At 36.4% G+C, this 17,659-nt stretch overlaps 1 protein-coding gene across 16 annotated transcripts in view; it reads left to right on the top strand.

Moving 5' to 3' along the window:
• LOC138706600 (muscleblind-like protein 3) overlaps nt 1-17,659 on the top strand; it is a 1,567,271-nt gene that overhangs the window by 1,421,707 nt on the left and 127,905 nt on the right. The window contains exon 1 of one of the 16 annotated variants that reach the window (XM_069836111.1): nt 13,113-13,220. The exons of the other annotated variants lie outside the window; for them this stretch is intronic. The gene's annotated coding sequence lies outside the window, so the exon portion shown is untranslated. Of the gene's footprint in view, nt 1-13,112; nt 13,221-17,659 lie in introns of those variants that run through there. 16 annotated transcript variants of the gene reach the window in all.

Here is a 17,659-nt window from a genome sequence, read left to right as displayed (position 1 = left end):
GGTAAGTTAGATGCGTTTTAAATGTAAAAGTTTCGTACAGCTTATCAGATCATGAACTTTAATGTTCATACCCCGGACTTATTCTCACGTTACAGGCAAAGAATTGTTCTGGCATAAGCAGCTGTCAAGGGTTAAACAAGTTTGGCACCTTTTTTTTCTTCAGAATTTTGTTGAATACGTTTTTGCACGATTGTGTATTTTTTCGTCGTTACAGCAAACGGCCGCCACTTTTAGAAGTTTATTTTACTGAATTCAGAGTTGCCAATCTAGATAAGTGTGTTGAAATATTACAAATAACTGCTTTAGGGTTGTAATTAAAACTACTCTTGCCATCTACCGACACCTATGACAAACGTCTTGCTGAGAATCAGTCAGCTGTTCATAGTCCAACATACGTAGGTAGTGTATATTAATCTCGGAAACTGAAAAACTCGCTCTGCTCGTTTTTAAAATTTATCCTCGATTTTGTAAAAAGCACTTCCCAACCTTTTATCGTAAATACTGCGTATTACATGGAAGTTCTGGAAGATTTTAATACTTTGTAAGTTTTGTATACTTTTCATGCATGGATATATTACGATGATAAGCAATAACTTATGCACGAAAAGTGATGACTAACTTTTGCAGGGAATTAAGTGACATTTTGTGCAAATAATACGTAGTATACATTAGCGGCGGCTCGTGAATTTTGAAACGAGGTTCGGCATGAAAAGTTCAGGATAAATATTTTATCACTACTGTATAATAATTATAATATTACCGTAGTTACTTAATTATAATGAAATGGGATCTTTTGAGACTGCTGTCGAGGGTTTGTAGTGATAATTCATTCACTTCTCTTTCTTGGATCTGAGAAATGTGTAGATATGTCACCTTTTCATTAAAGTTGTTCTTTTAATGGCCAACATGACCAGTAAACTCTTTGTCCCTCGTATTCATACAACTTTCTTACAAGTGGCTTTTAAGGAATGCGGAGGTTAATTCCCGTCCTCACATAAGCCCGCCGTCGGTCCCTACCATCATATCCCACCTCCCTCAAATCCATTTTAATATTATCTTTCCAGCTACGGAGTACGTTGTTTTTTTTAGGGTTTTTTTTTTTTACTGGGATGGGTTGTTAGCCCTTCGCCCAACTCCTAAGCTGGAGGAACACCCGCGACTGCTTATTAAATATATTCGTACATGGAGGGAAATTTTTTTAGTGGGTTATTTTACGACGCTTTATCAACAGCTTAGGTTATTTAGCGTCTGAATGATGTGAAGGTGATAATGCCAGTGAAATGAGTCCGGGGTCCAGCACCGAAAGTTACCCAGCATTTGCTAATATTGGGTTGAGGGAAAACCCCGTGATAAACCTCAACCAGGTAACTTGTCCCAACCGGGAATCGAACCCGGGCCACCTGGTTTCGCGGCCAGACGCGCTAACCGTTACTCTACAGGTGTGGACTGGAGGGAAAATATTTGTTGCATTTTAAACAGAGAAAAAGGTTATCAATTCTCAACTCTAGTGAAAAAGAAATTGGCAAAGTGATTTGTTAAGTCTGAATTGCAACATAGGTGTTGATGTGTACATGGTGATCAGAATTATGCAAAACTTTAGTCAGTAATGCTGCTGTGTTGCATGTTACAAGGAAAGGAATGCATTTTTAGCAACACTTTGGTGGTCGTGTGAAATGGCTACGAGTACCAGTCAAAGTCTGAGGGGATTGACAGCAGAGATGACTATACAAAATACATTTGATAACAACCTGTGCGGTCATGTTGGACCAATTGTATGGCGCCCGAATTCACAGGACTAGCTCCCCCCCCCCTTTTAGAGAATAGCCTTTGTGAAGAATATTATGTATGCACGATGACAATTTGGCATTTTTAATATCAGATCCAAGATAATCGCAGCTTTTACAGGTGAAAGTTAGCTTAATGTTATGATTTGTGCAGTTTTGATATCTAAAAACAACAAAATTCCTATTTTATGAAGTGAATTTACAAAATACCAAACAATAATAACATTATTATTTTAAAGATTTTTTTAATCCACAACCAAACTGATCACCCTGTAGTCTTAATCTCATATGTTTCTGTACAGGAATTTGATTGATGGTGACCGTGATCTGCAAAAAGTGTATTTATACCCCGTCTGTATTTCAAATGTTCGCTTGCGTGTCAAAATGTTTTCTCTCGCGGAAATAAAGTGTTTTTTGAGCGCGTGTCTGGTGATAATCTACAGGCATCTGGTGGGAACGACACATCTCCAGCCTTTGCCGAAGATAAGGTGTCTATGAGTTCCACCTCCGCGCCCCCTATGGAATGCACTGAAGCATGGCAACGCGAGAGATTTGCAGCCATAAGCTTGTCTGGGGTGCAGCGAGGTGTGACGGCATCTCCTTGCCACGGACAAACACTCAAGTGCCTGCCTGCCTGCCTGCCTGCCTGCCTGCCTGTAATACCGCACGGCCAAGGTGTAGTTTTAATATTGCCAGATGTGGATTCGAATCCCGTCAACGAAAAAAAAAAAAAGCTGTATTATCACTGTGACGCGATTGCTAGGCGTTGAATGTGAGGTCCGCGGGTTCAAACGTTGCCGAGGACATTAGTAGACATTGTGCATGTTTCGCTATTTTTTATTTGAAGTGGATTCTTTCACAAGACACTGTAATGTGAATTGTTTCTTGAGAGGTTTTACACTATATTTTCAGAGTGGGAGTAGAAATACTGTTTTTACATTTTTTACAATGACAAATCACTCCGTTAACAGAATTCTTCATTATAAAAATAACACAGTGAATAGTGTATGTCATCAGATGTCAGAATTTAGAAACAGTATTCATGTTGGAAATTAAAATAACTGTTATGTTCATGAAGGAGGCTTATTTGAAGGATTCGTTACAAGCTGTTTTTTACGGTGATGGGTTGTTAGCCCTTCGCCCAACTTCCAAGCTGGAGGACCACTCCTCATCGGCTGTCCGCGACTGCTTATTCAATATATTCACAGCTACCCTCCATATCTGGAGGCCGTCTCCTCGATCCGCAACCTGTTATTATTCGGTTGGGAAGCTTTTATCATCCAGTCTGCTGTCAAAAAATCTGAAAGTTGGAATTTATAAAACAGTTATATTACCGGTTGTTCTTTATGGTTGTGAAACTTGGACTCTCACTTTGAGAGAGGAACATAGGTTAAGGGTGTTTGAGAATAAGGTGCTTAGGAAAATATTTGGGGCTAAGAGGGATGAAGTTACAGAAGAATGGAGAAAGTTACACAACACAGAACTGCACGCATTGTATTCTTCACCCGATATAATTAGGAACATTAAATCCAGACGTTTGAGATGGGCAGGGCATGTAGCACGTATGGGCGAATCCAGAAATGCATATAAAGTGTTAGTTGGGAGGCCGGAGGGAAAAAGACCTTTGGGGAGGCCGAGACGTAGATGGGAAGATAATATTAAAATAGATTTGAGGGAGGTGGGATATGATGATAGAGAATGGATTAATCTTGCTCAGGATAGGGACCAATGGCGGGCTTATGTGAGGGCGGCAATGAACCTCCGGGTTCCTTAAAAGCCAGTAAGTAAGTAAGTAAGTGATGTTCATGAAAATATGTTTTATATGCTAGTTAAGGTCTCACAATTGCATGGTTTTCCGAACATGTAAGCCTATTCCAATATTTCGTTGCTGAAGATTTGCAGAGATGTTTGTATCATATTTACTTACATGGTAGGTCTATATTATATCCAAATATTGAACTGTACTAGGTTTGCCATATTCATATACTGAAAGTCTATAAAATATCTCAATATAATTCATTTTAACTGCAGCGTAGTAGACTCAGATAAATTGAGCCGAGACTTATAAGTTAACAGTTTGCTTTTACTGTAGTGTAGAATGTGGTAGATAGATCGTTTTGTATTCACAGCTTTGTCACCCTTTTCTCTCGCAGTATTTGCAAACTTAGAATTGGGTTTCGATCTCTCGTCGCAAGTTTTCATGTTGCACGATACTTCGGTGAATGAGAAACATTCTTAGAACTTGTTAAAATTGATCCACAAGCGGGTTAGTTTAGCCCTGAACACTTCATGCATAATGTTACACTTGCTTTAACACATCCTACCAGAAAATTTAACTTACCAAGACGGTGGAAAATTGTCCTGATACTTTATTGACTCGATCACTCGATATCGCGAGCGTACTTCGAAGTGGCCGGTAGAGACATCTGTTCGATAAACAGAATACCAGGCTAAAGGCTCATTCACAATGAAAATTAACATAACGTAAGCGTTAACTTAAGAATATAAACGTTACGGTAAAATCGAGAAGTCATACCATCATTCACGATGGGAACATAAACATAACCGCAAAAATACTTGGTAACCATGGAAACATAACAACGACGCCATTTCCTCATATTCTGTCGTATATTTATTTATTTATTTATTTATTTATTTATTTATTTATTTATTTATTTATTTATTTATTTATTTATCCTGGTAGAGATAAGGCCATCAGGCCTTCTCTTCCCCTCTACCAGGGGATTACAACTACAATATAAAGTATACAATTATAATTATAATTACAATTAATATTGAATTTACAAATACAATAAAAATCAAAGTACTAAAAGAATTAACAGACTAATAAAAGCTAGACAGTTCATTGTAAAAATTAAGAAGAGAGAATTTTTTTTTTATTGATTAAGTAAAAATTAAACCTACTCTACGCAGTAAGAAAATGCTTAATAAGTTTGCTTTCGAACGCTACTAAATTCCGACAGTCTCTGATGTCACTGGGTAGGGTATTCCACAAGCGCGAAAGCGAGATAGTGTATGATGATGAATACGATGAAGTCTTATGTGTTGGTATGGCTAGTATGAGGCTATTTTGCGTGCGAGTGAAGAGATTATGATATGACAGGTAACTGAAACGGGAGGCAAGGTAGGTAGGTGTAGAGGTGTGAAGGACTTGGAAAAGGAGAACAAGAGAATGAAAAATTTCTACGTTCGTTAAGCTGTAGCCAGTTTAGAGTTTGGAAGGATGGGGTAATGTGGTCAGCGCGACGGACATCGCAGACGAAGCGAACACAAGAATTATGAACACGTTGTAGTGGATACTTCAGCGCTGCACGATTGTGTTCTGTTTGCAAATCACGTAAGCATAAGCATGAAAGTTTGGAGTTTGCAAACTTTCATGTTAACGTCTTACGGTAATGTTTATGTCAATGCTTATGTGAATCATTGTGAATGATTCCATTTGGAAGCCTGGGCGCAAACTTCTCTGTGTATGTTACGGTTATGTTTAATTTTCATTGTGAATGGGCTTTAAGGAAATATCCTGTAATATGCCTGGAGCCCATGTGTTTCGAGTGCCGCAATTTATGACATGTGACCTCAACTTTACAACGTTCTTGACCTGGTTTCAACTCGCGACTGATGAAGCAGATCACCAGGACGTAATACCCAGCTATTGAATTTATGTAAGCCGAGGGGGGCCTTCTTGTTGGAGCATGACAATTTAGTCAAGATTCGTAGTTTGGCACCTCCAGTATAGTGGGTTGCTATGGTGACTAGGTTATTGATTGGAAAGCACAGACGTCATCACGCACAGTGTTTGTGGCGCCAGAGTGGCTGGCCCCATCTAGAAGCGTTTTTCTCCCCCTCCTCCTCTTTCCTCCCCCGCCCCCGCAATCCAAATCTCCGGGCCCAGATTAGAAACACAAATACCGAGCGGTGGCGACGGCGGCTGGATAATGCACTGTAATCTAGGTGCGTGCCCGCAGGCAGTTAGCGTGCCCTAATCTCATCATCGGACCAGCTGCTGGGTCAGGAAGTCCAAACTCCGCCCCCGGCCTGGCGACGCCGCTCCACTCGGCGCGGCGCGTCCCGTCCCGTGCCGCCGTCCTTATCAAGTTGGCCTCGTTTCTCAAGCGATAGCGTTAACTGAACTTTTGCTTGTCTCCATTCCGAAACGTTGGAGCTGAAGGTAACATTCCCTCTCGCTGTCTCCAGGCTTGCCCTTCCGGTAGCGCAGGCGTGTGTCACAAACTCGGATTCGATCCCAGGCATTAACTGTTTCTGTGATAGATTTCCGGGAGTTCTCTTATTACCCTTAACATTACAAATATGATTCAATCTACACTCTTCTTTCATTCTTCTCTTCGTTTCATATATCATAAACTATAGGCCTACGATAAAAATTTGGTTTTAGAGTGAAGCGTGCGATCTTCGGTGATGCCGAATGTAGATTACTAGCTAGACTATTGCTTCTATGTGAAACGCGATGACACTCAGTGGTGATATCTGCTGCGTAATGAGGCAGGCTATGTTCCTGGTGTCAGTTGAAACACGTCCAGTAACTAGATTTGCTAGCCTCCATGGCTTGGTCATGGTGCCAGTTGGAGACGGCCAAAATTATATTCTACTATTGTTGGGGATTATCTGTGATATCAGTTGGGCATCTCCGTGACTGAAAAGCCGCCCATAGCGTTTTCTACTCATCTGACACTTAGGCCCTATTTCTAGTTCGTTCATGAACGGTGTACATGCTGTCCTCTCCAACAGATACGATCCCTTTTCCTTGCTTTATCTGATGAATGATGATTATATGGAATACCCTGAAACTCTCAAATCACGTCGAACACCGCTAAAATTGTGATATCTCCATGAACATTGTGACTACTTTAGGCTCAGCATATGCTATGAAGTGATTTGGTAAGGGAATGATTTTGAAATCACTAGTGGTACCTTCATTTCATGATGTCAGGTTCACTTTGCTTTGCTTCTCGGCTTTTTCTCCTACCTGAGGGACATTATACTTCGTGGACAATCTCCTGCATATGACCTTCAAAGACTTCGCGGCTCCCGCGAATCAGAGGAATGCAGCGTTGCGTATTCAAGACCAACGAGCAGAGAATGCATAGAATAGACACTGGCATTTTAATACCATTAGAAGGAGTGAAGCCGCTTTGATGACCTGACGCCATCTTGTTGCTACCAAAACATTGCAAAATAGCTATTACGTTATAGGAGATCTTATGATAATAAGAATTTCATATTGAAATTAGTTCATTTATAGATTAAAACAACGATGCAGTATCACAATCAGCTGCCCATGTGCTAACCGGGAGCCCAATGTTTTGGTAGCATCTTAATGGCGAATGTCCACAAATGCGGCTTCACCTCCAAGCTGTTCTTGTCTACTCTGTGTATTCTGTGCTCGTTGTTCAAGACAATACTCGGACATTTTTTTTCAAATTCATTAGTTTGTCACTTATAAAGATAATGAATTTCTAAGTATGCCCAAAATAAATACAAAATTTTAGCTCTGTACTGTTATTTTAAGACGGTGATTATGTCGCAACGCAACGGGGATCTGATTTCTGCCTCCCTTTCTATCTTCATCCATCTCAATCTCTCGTACGGGACAGCAATATTACTATGTCGCAGCGATCTGCTATTGGTTCTCGCCATATGCAGGTAGTTTGCATTTCAGTGTAGTTAAGAAATTTAGCGCACAGAAAATGCCAAGGCACGGCTGATAGTTCGAAATTAGGATCCGCAGCATATAAATGTACAGGGACATCATTTTATTTTTACTAACATTTTTAATATTAACCTGGCTATTCCTTTAGAGAACCGGAAACACAGATTGCTCCCCCTTCCACGACTGTAGTTCGATGATACTTGCGTAACACACAAACAAATCACTTTACTAGGTATAGGAGGGAAGAAAAGTAGTTCATCCATTTACGTAAACTAGGAAATATCGCGATTTTGAGTTCGATAATTTTTATTAGGTTTTTGTTTAATCTTAATACAGTACTGTATTAAGAATAAGTGTTTTTACTCACGAACTGAGTTAGCCATTCGAAAGTATGCATTATGCAGTGTATATTACTGTATACTGTCTACAGCACATTAGCGTACAATATAGAGAATGAAGTTAAATTGAAAAATAATCATAATATGGATATTTAAAAACATTTTTGAAAATGGTGGCCGTTCATTTCGATACAGGCTTCAGTTCTTTTGTGCATATTATCGCACTATAGACTATTGCATCTAATTCCAATTGCCAGTTTCGTCCTTCGTACTAGTAACTCACGTTGAAATAATTCTGTACCTACTCTATAAAAGAGTACCTTACGTACTGTAAATTCAATCTTCACTTCTGCCCAACTGCACAGATAAAATTACTCAGACATGCTATCTACTGTCCAAGTGGTTATGTCGCAGGATCGTAGAAAGGGGGAAAATCACGTGACAGTGAATTACTTAACGAGGCCCTTTTATTTAAGTTATTTTAAACAGTTGTATAATATTACGTAAACGTCCAATTCCTAACAGAAATTAATGTTTTCAGAAAAGAGCTAAGACAGCCCTGCTTTTGCAGAGGGGCGAACAGAAGCAGGTGGAGGAAATAGGGATGCGACGTAGGCAAACGGACAGCACCTGTGCGAAAATATGATTCAATATTGAAAGCTCTTACGTCACTGGAAAACGCGAACCTATTTCTGGAACGTACTATACTCACTCAGTGCTGTTTACTATATGCGGTCTTGGATCTGTGTGTAGAGGGGAACTTCATTAGTAGAAGGGGTGGAAGTGAAGTACATTCAAAAACTCAGGTACAATTAAAATTGAAGTAAGAATAAAATGATGTCCCTGTACATCCAAGAAAACGAGTACCGCATCCTCTGGCGCCAGTACCTGGTACGGTTGTGCAAGCGGCCCTTTAGGTATTGGGCAATACGGCCCTGGTGGTGGAACCTGTATGTGATTCCGGAACGAATCTCAAGGCACGGTTGATAATCTCAAATTAGTCTCCACGTCAATATATTATACCTTATTACTACATATAGTGAGGTTCGGAGGTCGGGCTAAAAAGTCTTTGTTCTAAGTCGATGGTGTGTGTGTGGGGGGGGGGTTCTCTTCGATCCAATTACTCGATGTCTGGTAGAGATGACGCTGAGAGGGGCGCATCTTTTGTGCGATTATACGGTTATCTGCCTTCCCCACCCGCACCTCAGTCGAGTTCAGAGCTTGGGTCCCCACCCTGTAGGACGTGCACCCTAGACGGCTATGACGTGTAGTAAGTAGCGCTTAACGGTCCCTATTGCATCTTGATAGCTTGACGTTAATCTCCTGCTCGCTCTTTATGTGATGAAGTTGTTTTCCAAATATGGTCAGCTGGAACCTTTCTGGAATTCTACTGGCCTGGTTTAGAGTTAAAATCTGAAACTGCTGCTTCATCTTGCTACTAACACATATTAAGATCTGTGCAGCGTTTTATGTCTTTACTATATAATAATAATAATAATAATAATAATAATAATAATAATAATAATAATGGTAATAATAATAATAATAACAATTTTATTTTCCCTGGCAGAGTTAAGGCCATCAGCCTTCTTTTCCACTCAACCAGGATCAAATCACATACAGAAAAATACATACCGGTATACAAGTATTAACTTAAAAATAATAAAATAAAAAAGAGAGATTGAATACATATACACAATCAGTATTAACTTAAAAATAATAATAATAATAATAATAATAATAATAATAATAATAATAATAATAATAATAGTAATAATAATAATAATAATAACAATTTTATTTTCTCTGGCAGAGTTAAGGCCATCAGCCTTCTTTTCCACTCAACCAGGATCAAATCGCATACAGAAAAATACATACCGGTATACAAGTATTAACTTAAAAATAATAAAATAAAAAAGAGAGATTGAATACATATACACAATCAGTATTAACTTAAAAATAATAATAATAATAATAATAATAATAATAATAATAATAATAGTAATAATAATAATAATAACAATTTTATTTTCTCTGGCAGAGTTAAGGCCATCAGCCTTCTTTTCCACTCAACCAGGATCAAATCGCATACAGAAAAATACATACCGGTATACAAGTATTAACTTAAAAATAATAAAATAAAAAAGAGAGATTGAATACATATACACAATCAGTATTAACTTAAAATAATAATAATAATAATAATAATAATAATAATAATAATAATAATAATACAAAATAAATATAATAAAAAAGAGACTGAATACATAATCACAAACAGGAAAATATATTCTAGTATACAAGTATTAACTTAAAAAAAGAATTAATACATATGAATCTAATCTCACAACTAAAGGAATAGTAGAATTAGTAAGTTATGATCAGCACAGCACGTGTTTACATTGAGACAATGACAGTTACCTAGATATTAGTGTTAATGGAAAAATAAAGTAACGACTGTATAAAATAATAATAATAGTAATAATAATAATAATAATAAATAAATAAAAATTATACCTAAAAAAACTAATTATTATTCTGTGCATTTAAAATATTTCTAAATAACCTAATTTTAAACAACTGAGGACTAATACTACCCCTGATCTCCAGCGGCAGCGAATTCCATGAGCGAGCCATGGCTATTGAGAAAGAACTTGAGTACAGAGATGTCTGATGACGTGGTATTGATAGCAACAGATTGTACTGTGAACGTGTGTTACGATTATGATGTGAAGCTAGGAGAGTAAACCGAGAGGCAAGGTAATACAAAATAAATATAATAAAAAAGAGACTGAATACATAATCACAAACAGGAAAATATATTCTAGTATACAAGTATTAACTTAAAAAAAGAATTAATACATATGAATCTAATCTCACAACTAAAGGAATAGTAGAATTAGTAAGTTATGATCAGCACAGCACGTGTTACATTGAGACAATGACAGTTACCTAGATATTAGTGTTAATGGAAAAATAAAGTAACGACTGTATAAAATAATAATAATAGTAATAATAATAATAATAAATAAATAAAAATTATACCTAAAAAAACTAATTATTATTCTGTGCATTTAAAATATTTCTAAATAACCTAATTTTAAACAACTGAGGACTAATACTACCCCTGATCTCCAGCGGCAGCGAATTCCATGAGCGAGCCATGGCTATTGAGAAAGAACTTGAGTACAGAGATGTCTGATGACGTGGTATTGATAGCAACAGATTGTACTGTGAACGTGTGTTACGATTATGATGTGAAGCTAGGAGAGTAAACCGAGAGGCAAGGTAATACAAAATAAATATAATAAAAAAGAGACTGAATACATAATCACAAACAGGAAAATATATTCTAGTATACAAGTATTAACTTAAAAAAAGAATTAATACATATGAATATAATCTCACAACTAAAGGAATAGTAGAATTAGTAAGTTATGATCAGCACAGCACGGGTTACATTGAGATAATGACAGTTACCTAGATATTAGTGTTAATGGAAAAATAAAGTAACGACTGTATAAAATAACAATAATAGTAATAATAATAATAATAAATAAATAAATATTATACCTAAAAAAACTAATTATTATTCTGTGCATTTAAAATATTTCTAAATAACCTAATTTTAAACAACTGAGGACTAGTACTACCCCTGATTTCCAGCGGCAGCGAATTCCATGAGCGAGCCATGGCTATTGAGAAAGAACTTGAGTACAGAGATGTCTGATGACGTGGTATTGATAGCAACAGATTGTACTGTGAACGTGTGTTACGATTATGATGTGAAGCTAGGAGAGTAAACCGAGAGGCAAGGTAGTTGGGTGTGGAATCATGTATAATTCGATATAGCAGGCAAGGAGAATGTACTAAACGTCGATCTTGCAAGCGGAGCCAGGAGAGTCGTAAAAATATTCCGATATATGATCATGTCGGCGGATATTGAAAATAAATCGGACGCAGACATTATGTACACGTTGAAGTTTTTGAGAAAGTTCAGCACTTACGTCGCTATATAAAACCTCACAATAGTCAAAGTGAGGCATTACAAGGGTCTGTACTAGAATTTGAGTTTCTAGTACAGACCCTTGTAATGCCACACTTTGACTATTGTGATAATGATTTCTGTTAATAATTTTTTGCGTGATCGTGGGTTTTTTATGTAGTCTACTTGCCCCTATTGTTGGAAGACTTTATTTATACGTTGGATTTACAAGACGCGCACTGGTTGCTAGAGAAACATAATTAAAAATAGGACATAATAGTACCAATGAATTACAGATAATTCTCTATAACTCTTCAATATATATGTTCACGGACAGGTCAGAATCATTGGTTTCAGTCATCTTGGCTGCTACAATGTATCGGATGTTTTATAACACCAGCAAATCGTTTTAGCAAAATCATACTCCCTCGAATGTATAATAGTTACATTGACTGAAATGACGGAACATCAACAAACTATTCAAAGGGTTAACATAGTTACCTATATGCCTACAGTGAAATAGTACATAAACCCTTGAAAAAATATTTTCAATGTAAAAAAGTATCGAAAAAATTGTACAGCATTTTTCTGTTCGGAAAATTTGATCGTACAAAAAACAGTAGTATGCAATACATAATGTAAAATAAGTAACAGAATATCTGAAAAGACTTGACCACGTCTCGTCTTTTCTAACTTTTCCTACATTTTGTTATAATGCACTCTCACCCTTGTATCGCAATATTTTTCATTCATTTAAAGGGGAATATTGTTTACATGATAACAGAATAACTAGAGCATATCTTACTTTGAATTAGAGTTCAACTACTTATTTATAAATCTGTGGTGTTTGGGTAAAGGGAGACAAGTCATAAAAGTGAGTTCGGAGATAAATGAAAATTAAACTTCGAACCCTTATTACATAAATAAAACACATCAACTCCTAGTATTCTTTGATTTTTGCACACCCACTTGTATAATTTAACTTGTGTATTCATCTGGGGAACAAAATTCCACCTGGACAAAAAAATGACTTATACCCCTTTACCCGAACACCACAGAAATAACCTTACTAATACAAATTATATTTTACACTGAACTTTTTAAAATTATTATTGTTATTATAATTACTACTACTACTACTGAAAATGAAGTACAAATAGTTGAATGTGAACTGGATGAACTAAGAAGAAAAGTAGGTATGACTTCATACGCTAGGGAATATCTTTATTGAGGACAGTGTTAACGTTTAGCTAAGGCCCTTAAATAGAGTAGTTGAAGTAGTTCTATTTTCTAAATTGTATTTCTTTTGTTTGCAGGTAAGTGCGAGTGGCACCTGACGAGGCAACTTTGTCCTAGACGTGAGCTGACAATGTACGAATGAGACTTGAGCTCTCGCAGATTCTTCATCTTGCGTCCTTAGAAAGGCAAGTGTGTTCAATTTATTTCATTGGCGTGTTGTACCGACTAGCCTACTTGAGTTGTAAAATACTGATATCCTCCTCTTCATTTTAGTTCAAATCTCTGTATTCAGTACCATCTTATTCTCGGTCGACCTTGTCTTTTCCAGTTCTGATATCTAATATTGTTAAAACTTTCAGCCAAGTATGGGTACTTTTCGTTTTTGTATAGGAATTAACAACATATTCTTTCTTTATTTTAAGAATTAAGTCTATAATTTATTAACTTTTTATTAAGTGACTACAGTATGTTACACTTTACAAGGGGCAATCAATAAGTGTCCGGACTGCCCTGAGTGTAGGCAATAAACAGGACATAGGAAACGAAGAAGTTATCTAGAAACAGGGAAACTCCTGGAATCTATACTAAATGCGTCACTTGAGAGGCAGAGAATAAAACTAGCGTATACGGAGTGGTTTCAGAAAAAATCTCAAAAGGTCCTTGACATGTTTGCACAAAATTACATGTAGAAGCTCAGTTCTTAAAGACAATCTGACCCTGTTTGATAGACTAACTCAACAGGCCTGGAAGCGATGATCTTCAGTGACACGTATGTTTAACAGTACAATAAATACGACTGCAGTTCGGAAATATATTGATTGCACCTTTTATTTGTCCTTCTAAAAGATTTTGAACCTCTGTAGTATGCTTCCAGTAAGTGACGAATAATGAATATATGGATGTAGTATGAGTGTAATTAAGCTAAATATAATACATGAGTATAACTATAAACGTAAATTCAGCAAAATATTGAACTTCAAAGTATAAATTGAGAACAAAACCTAATGCAGTGGCACTTTGTGGGAAAAGATCTGAAGGATACTAGACAAACAACTTGAGATACCGAACCCATGGTCTATGAATTCAAATTTCCATGCTTCAAATACACTTTGTTTCCTACCTTCACCCCAGAATTTGAAAGAAAATGTCCCGAGAAATCGCGACTTACCGACAAAAAAAAAAAAGTAACACGCTATTTGGCTTCAAAAATGAAAAATAGTAGCTTAAAAATCATATATCGCCCAACATCGAAACAAAACGGCTAGAAATCCCGCATCCGACTAGATCACTTTTCTTCTGGCTATGTGTGTTTAAGGGGAGAGGATGGAATTTTTGGTGAAAAATTAGTAAATTAAAAAAAAAAGTTCTTTAAAATACCCTGTGATATGTGTGGAATGCATAGCATAAAAGTTTGTGGGTATTTGTGCCCTTATCGGATGTTGAGTCGCCATTTTTAAACTTCCTGCGTTATGGATTTTTAAATCACTCGCCCACTTTTATTGTTGTTTCCGGTAAATTAAATTTTCAATTTTTTTTTTCTCTTTAAAATACCCTTTGATATGTATGAATGCATTGCATAACATTTTGTGAGTATTTGTGCCCTTATCGGATGTTGAGACGTCATTTTTAAACTTCCTGCGCTATGGATTTTTAAACCACACGCCCGCTTTTATCGGTTTCCAGTAACTTCATTTTTTTTTTTTTTTGCTACATTGCCACACAAAAATGGATATAATTTCTTAACTATTAAAGATACATGCATGAAATTTAGAACAGACATTCTTTAGACTATTAGGAAACTTTTCTCTGTAACAGAATTTTGTTAATTGATTTCATTTAAAAAATACGTCCGTTTGTTTGCAAGAAAGGAAATCAGAAAATTTTTATTAAATTTTAATTGTTTATTTTACAAACGTAGGGGCTAATATCAACATTCTATTACAGATAATTTGTAGAACATACTTTTGCAAATACATTGCAAAACACTGTTTGAATCTATCTTTAAAAACGGTTTAGATATATCGGTTTTAATACAACCCTGCATTGGGTATATATATTTTTTTAATTTGGGCCCCCAAATAATTTTTTTTCAAAATATTTTTATTTGGTTGAGTTGCCACAGGTATGAGCTCTTTACATACAAAAAATTAATATTTTAGAACAAATAGGGAAAAAAAAAAATTAAAAAATATACCATCCACTCCCCTTAAAAAGCTATAGTCTATCTAGTCTGGAAAGGACTAAATTGGCAACACTGGCGCTGGAATATCACACACTTGCATTATATCGAACTGAACTCTGGATAGAAACATCAAGCTGTTAGCAAGGTGTGCAGTTGTGGGACTGCGTTCGCAGCAAATGAGTCACGCACTTCGTTTACGAGCCGCCTTGCGTTTCACGTGCTGCTGCTGCTGCTGCTGCTATCAGTCATCCGTTGTCTCCAGTGCGTCGTACGGGTTGCCTATAGTGAGGAGTTGGACTCTGCTTGAATCATCCACGCTGACGCAGCTGTCTTAAATATTATGTAATATGACTAGGGAAAGGAAGATCAAGCATTTGCATATTTGTTCTCTATCGTTGTGTGAATATGCTGAAAGATAATCTACATGAATCACAAATTTCTGAATACAATGACATTACTTTTATTATGCATAAAAGTGCATATTTTGCCTTTATTTATAAAAGCATCATATTTTAACATTTATACAGGGAAACTGCATATTATGTATGTTTGTTTCCCTCATTTTTATAAGTAACCTCGTAAACACGACTAATTTATGTTTATGAATTTTGAACGTAACGATGACGCCCTCATAGGGAGCCTCTCAAATTAGCAATTGGTATTCCTTTACTGCAGTCTTTAGCAGATTTCGATAGAACAATATCCAGTTTAACATCAGTTCCAGGAAATGTAGGAGATAAAGTGAACGAGAAAACAGCAAATATTCTTTCCAAAAACACTGGCTATTATCAATTTAAAGAAATTCAAGATATTCTCGAAGGAAAAACACCTCAAAAACCAACAAAATTTTCTATAGAACAGCTCACAGCTTTTGTGCAAGCCCCTCTTACTTCTTGTGACGTAGAACGAAGTTTTTCGCGCTACAAAGCTATGCTGAGAGACAACAGGCGAAGAATGACAACAGAAAACATACGTCACTGCTTAGTTGTGAACTGTAACAGAATAAATGGAGCATTCAGCAATGAGGCAAGCACTTCAAAATCCATAGACTAAACGTAAGTTACCTATACCTTATTATTCTGTTAAAATAATCTCAGACTGATAATGCATATTTATCTATTTTTACGGCATAAATGCATACATATTCTTCACGTTTTTAGGGCATGAACTTTCTTTCCCTGAGTATGACTAAGTAAAACCAGCCGTGATGTACGCCCTCCGTCGAGGGTCGAGGCTACAGTCGTCTGTTCGAATTTTGCCGGGGACTGCGTATTTATCCGTTGTCAATGTGGTGATGTTTCCATATGTTGACGTCACGTCACACATTTCCACCGTCTGTCCCTTCGATGTTCTGTTGAAATCAAATGATCTTAAAACTCTGCTTGAATGTGAAGATCTGTAACATTAGTAGTAGTCGTAGTGGTAGTGGTAGTAGTTTTTCGTTTTTGTGTAACCTCCTCTGTTGTAAAACTTTCACAACAATGCCTGTCTGTAGGGGAGGGGTTGATTCTATAGTTTACACACACTAGACATCGACACATTGGTGGGCCTTACCTAGCCTGAGATCGGCAGTGTGGAAGCCTCCACTGGGACACACACAGGACATGAACAAGGGACATCCATCCATGGCAGAGGTGAGATTCGAACCCACGAACCTTCAGACCGCGCTGCCAAGGGGAACACGCTTCAGATCGCGTAGCAACTCGGCCAATGATGATAATAATAATAATAATAATAATAATAATAATAATAATAATAATAATAATAATAATGGCTCAGCTGGGAGTATATCATATTCGATACGAAGTTATATGAACGATGTGCGCAGAATACAACACCATAAAAACTTGATGTCATACGAAAATAGGTAATGTAAATTTTAATTTATATGCCTATTAGTTATTTAGGATTATTTGGAAACATATTTATGTATTAAAAATTGTATATTAAGTAACTTTAAGAGAATGATATGCTTTGGATCGAGGAAAATAATATTCCCTTTGATGAGAGTGAAATAAACTTTATTGAATAAATAATAAGAAATAATAGCTACATTAAGGCTTAAGGCTTTTGCTTATCAGAATAATACACATTAAGAATTTTATCCGATAAGCCCTTACATTTTTATGGAAATATAGCCTACTGTAGAAAAAAAATTGCATTGTTTTAAATTCATCAACAATAATTAAAAAAAAATGCTCTAAATACAAAAAGTAATTTAACAATATAAAACAATATTTTGAAAGACATATATACATGATGTGTTATAATATATTTTTTGTATAAAATATTATCATATCTATCTATACTAAATCAATTTTACAAGAGAAAGAGTTCATCCAAAGGGCTGGACTCGGGAAGAGTACCCAAAACGCTCATTGCATTTCCGCGTTGAATTGCAATACTTAAACGTTGACGCAAATAAGTAGTGCAACGGCGATC

The sequence above is a fragment of the Periplaneta americana genome, chromosome 9 (assembly GCF_040183065.1).
Source record: "Periplaneta americana isolate PAMFEO1 chromosome 9, P.americana_PAMFEO1_priV1, whole genome shotgun sequence".
Lineage (NCBI taxonomy): Eukaryota > Metazoa > Arthropoda > Insecta > Blattodea > Blattidae > Periplaneta > Periplaneta americana.
This window is presented reverse-complemented; position numbering and strand designations above follow the sequence as displayed.